The sequence below is a fragment of the Plecotus auritus genome, assembly GCF_963455305.1.
Source record: "Plecotus auritus genome assembly, chromosome: X".
NCBI classification, from domain to species: Eukaryota; Metazoa; Chordata; class Mammalia; order Chiroptera; family Vespertilionidae; genus Plecotus; species Plecotus auritus.
This window is the reverse complement of record NC_137784.1, coordinates 104,616,521-104,621,376: the sequence shown is the minus strand read 5'-3', so window position 1 is coordinate 104,621,376 and position 4,856 is coordinate 104,616,521. Positions and strand designations below refer to the sequence as shown.

Genomic DNA, 4,856 nt, shown 5'->3' with positions numbered 1-4,856 from the left:
ACAACAGCACTGTCCCACAGCCCCAGGTCAGCAGAAGGTTCAGGCAATAAAGGCCAAACTGGCGCAGGAAGGTAAATATCCACAAGTACGTTTTTATACTCATTTCCAAACTGCATACAGTGGAAAAATACAGCAAAGACTGCTTCTAGGAACTCTATCTACAGGCTTCTGCCAGAGAAGCAGGCAGCCCTGCCTGCACCCTAGCCTCCAAGCACAAGTGCTGTCCGGACATGTCTACACTCACAAGGATGCTTGGTTATGGCAGTGACAGTGAGGCGATTCACCTCTCATACAGCTCATCAGAAAGGTCATCTTGTGTTTTCAATATGAAATATTTCATACAGTAGTTTCTAATCCCAAGACTTCTTGGATTCAGTATTCACACAATTTTAAGTGTGACTTTATTTGGAACTGAATATATTTCAGACTACATAAGACATCAATCACCTCAAAATTATGTGGATACCACCACTATTTGCAACTTTTACTATGGAGAATTAAAAAAAAAAATCTCATCCTGAAAGTTCTGAACCAAATGATCTCTTAAAAAAAAAAATGTGAATAGCAGTAGGACCCTGCCTATAAACCTGGTTATTTTGGTAGAAAGGAATATTAAACAGCAATGCAAGTTTTCGAGCAATTTCTAGGGCAACCATTTCTTCCAAGTAGATTGAATGATAAACGGAGGGTGTCCCACAGCCATTCTCAGCTCCACTGCCTACAACCTGCTGCAGCCTGGCTGCTCTTGGTAGACATAGATGGTTAAGCGTGGCCTAACTGACCTTGACTTCAGTGAATTATACAGCTGAATTCCATCCGCTGTACCACAAATTTGGACTAAATCTTCTTTTGTCAGTTTTAATAAGTCAGCACCTGAAAAACTGGAAAACAGTCTTGTGTAGGAAGAGAATCTGTTTTTGAGCAGCCACTGCTGTTTCCTGGGTCATGGCTGAAGGCTGAAGTTGTTCACTAGAGGTCTGTGAAACTCCATCTCCCTGATGATTTGGGGAAGAATTACTGTTGGGGACACTGCAAGTGCTCCTCTGTGGGGAGGTAAAGGGGGTATTGTAGAGGGGCTATTATTCACATTGCCTGGGGGTATCTGGCACATAGCCTGTGGGAGTATCTGGCCATGGAGAACACTTTGTGAGGATTGTGGTATCATAGGATGGCTGATACTTTTCATTTTCGTGAGGAGTTCTCTTCTCTATCTTCTCTCATTGTTTTTGTTTCAGGTCTGCACTTTTAGGCTTAAAAACTTTGATTTGGCAGCTAGCTGAGTGTAGATGATCTATGTGTTCTCCATTTTCATTCTGCTTAAAGGTGTCTACCTGGATGCTAAAAGGCACTCCTTTTTCACCTCCCTGCTTCTTCCATGGAGTAAATTAGGTGCTGATGCAGTGCACCTGAATGAAAGCAGATGTGTGTTTCACAGGGTCCCACAGAAACTCAACTGCATTTAACTGGCTTGGATTTGTCCTTGTGTCAATTATTCCCAGAGACACTGGAATTTCTAAATCAAGAAGTCTGTCTCCACCTGGGCGATTCCACTTCTAACTTTCAAGTTGCTGATGCTCTGCATACTCTCTATCGTGAAATATAACTTTTAAGATACTTTTCACCAAATTTCCAATTATCTCAGGCATCTCTCCCATTTATGATTTTCCAGCATCCAAATTTCATACCTTGGTTCAGGTAAGTGAGCATTTCATCACGCAGTTTTATACTGGAGACACTGCAGCACACATCACATACTGAAAAGGAAGAGGGGAGACAGCTTCACCTTCCAATGCAAGGCTGGAATCTTCCTGCTTGAAGATGGGCAAGCCAAAACATCACTCATGCTGTAGGCGCTAGTGTCCAGCTCCTGCCCAATGCCAGAGAGGTTGGCATCGAAATCATGCACCAGCCTGGACTCAATCACCTCGTCCATCTTCAGTACCCAGGCCATCTTCCAGTCTCACTGATGCCAGGCACGAAGAGGCCAGTATCTGCGGGAGCGTCCTGGGGGAGAGGAGGCTCAGGCGAAGCCTTCAGCGTGGACAGAGCAAGGCAAGGAACTCCAACGGGAGTGGCAGGGCCAGGGGCAGCACCTCCATCCCTGGCACCAGCCCCACACCTCATGCCACTGCCTGATACCACCCACCCCCTGTGATCTAATGCTGCAGCCTCTGAAAATCATCCCACCAAACCCAAGGTTGCATCCTTCCCAGGACTGCATGGGGGTGGGAGTTTATCCTGCTGTGACAATACTACACAGAAATAAGTAACTTCTATAAGCAGGAAAAAAATAATTGTTCCCTTACAATTTTTTTAAAGTGAACATCTAAGACAGAAACTCAGATTCTAGAAAATGTTTTTAATAGTCCCTGAGGAAAAGGAGTGGATAAAGGACCCCGCAGAGATGAGCCTTTGCACAATCCCAGGCTTGGCCCACCTGCTCAGGCTCTACCAGCCGGTTAACCCCGCCGACCTTGCTCTTCCAGTACAAAGGCAATATCCAAGATTTATAAAGAACTCAGACAACTCAACATCAAAAACAACAACAATCCAATTAAAAACTGGGCAGAGGACATATATATCCATATGTTCACTGCAGCATTATTTACAATAGCCAAGACATGGAAGCAACCCAAGTGTACATCAATAGATGAATGGATACAGAAGGGGGTGCATATATACAATGGATAAAACTCAGCCATAAAAAAGAATGAAATCTTGCCATCTGCAACAACATGGATCGACTTAGACAATATTGTCCTGAGTGAAATAAGTCAGACAGAGAAAGGCAAATGCCATATGATTTCACTTATATCTAAAAAACAAAATAAATGAACAAGCAGAACAGAAACAAACTCATAGATACAAAGAACAGACTGATGGTTGTCAGAGAGAAGGGCGGTTGGGGGGCTAGGTGAAAAAAGTGAAGAGATTGAGAAGTACAGGTTGGTAGTTACAAAATAACCATGGGGATGTAAAGTATAGCATAGGGAGTAGAGCCAATAATATTATAATAACTATGTATGAGCCAGGTGGGTATTGGAAATATCAGGGGGAACACTTTGTAAAGTATATGATTGTCTAACCCAGTGGTCGGCAAACTGCGGCTCGCGAGCCACATGCGGCTCTTTGGCCCCTTGTGTAGCTCTTCCACAAAATACCACGGCTTGGGCGAGTCTATTTTGAAGAAGTGGCGTTAGAAGAAGTTTAAGTTTAAAAAATTTGGCTCTCAAAAGAAATTTCATTTGGCTCTGTTGACTAATGAGTTTGGCGACCACTGGCTCTAACCAATATGCCACACACCTGAAACTAATACAAGTAATATTGAATATAAACTGTAATTGAAAAAAATTAAAAAAAGAAGTACTAATTGGTAGTTACAGAATAGTAATGGGTATATAAAGTAAGCAAAGGGAATATAGTCAATATTGTAACAACTATGTATGGTGTCAGATAGGTACTAGATTTATCAGAACAATCACTATATAAGTTATATAAATGTCAAATCATTGCATTGTACACCTGAAACATAATATTGTACATCCAATATCATTGAAAAATAAAAAAAATATTTTAAACATATTTACTGATTTTTAGAGAGAGAGGAAGGGAGAGGGATAGAGAGATAGAAACATCGATGAGAGAGAAACACCATCGATCGGTTGCCTCCTGCACACCCCTCAATGGGATCAAGCCCAGGCATGTGCCCAGGCATGTGCCTGACCAGGAATTGAACCAGTGGCCTCTTGGTTCCTGGCTTGATGCTCAACCACTGAGCTAAACTGGCTGGGCTAAAAAAATTATTTTAAAAAAAAGGAAAAAAAAATAATCTCCTAGTCTCTGCAAATTCTATCTGTATTGGACACTCCCTCAATACTTAGCCACTCTTAACAACACTACCTTAGCTTTCACTTCTGAGTTGGGCTGAGCCTAAAGATCAGCCATAGGTGAAAACTTAAGGCCTTCACAGGTTTTCTATGACCATAAACATAACTTTTCAGATTCCCTATTATTTGTGGGAGCTTTTCAATTCTTTTATTCTTCAAATTAAGTCCCCAGATTTTCCACTCAGGCTTTCAACATGTCTATTGTTTCCTCCAATTATAATATTTTGCTCCAGACAGCAGTAGATTGTTCACTTGCCTTACAGTGTTTGTTTGTTTGTTTTGACAAACACCCTTTGTTTAGGACTTTTCTGCACTGAGAGAGTTCTGAGTTAGGAAACAAACAAACCCTTGTGTCAGGCCTTTAAGGAACTTTCAGTTAGGTCAAAGCAGATACATAAAAGTTCTTAGGAATAAGCTCTACTCTGCTCCCTCTGAAAATACGAGCCTACACCAAGAATATGAGTGCTGTCTTTAAGGTAACTGCTATGCTAGGGAGGGGAATGCTGAAAGGCTAATTAAACACCACAGAGCTCTACATCCATGTTTAAGTCACCTTTTTCTTTATTCAGTTGTTGCCTGATTCCTATAAATCTTTGCTTATTTACCAATTCCAAAAAAGTTGATTTTGACAGTTTTCACTCATTTTTTTCATTGTTTATTTTAAGATTAGACGCCTGGCCTGCGGGATATGGGCTGAAACTGGCTCTCCCAACATCCCTTGAGGGGTCCCGAATTGCGAGAGGGCGCAGGCCAGGCCGAGGGACCCCCACCGGTGCACAGTCGGGGCTGGGAAGGGACTATGGGAGGACTCCAGGGTGTGTCCGGCCCAACTCACTCAGTACCCCAGCAGCAAGTTAACCTACTTGTCGGAGCGTCTGCACTTTGTTGGTCAGTGCACGTCATAGTGACTGGTCGACCAGTTGACTGTCTGCCTCCTGGTGGTCAGTGCACATCATAGTAAGCAGTTGA

At 42.6% G+C, this 4,856-nt stretch overlaps 1 pseudogene across 1 annotated transcript; it reads right to left on the bottom strand.

Moving 5' to 3' along the window:
* Positions 1-512: 512 nt before the first annotated feature.
* LOC308240231 (upstream-binding protein 1-like) lies at positions 513-1,951 on the bottom strand (annotated as a pseudogene). Its single transcript has 2 exons — positions 1,110-1,951; positions 513-1,043 (listed from the first exon to the last, which is right to left on the bottom strand). The product of its transcript is annotated as an upstream-binding protein 1-like (transcript).
* Between the last annotated feature and the right edge of the window lie 2,905 nt (positions 1,952-4,856).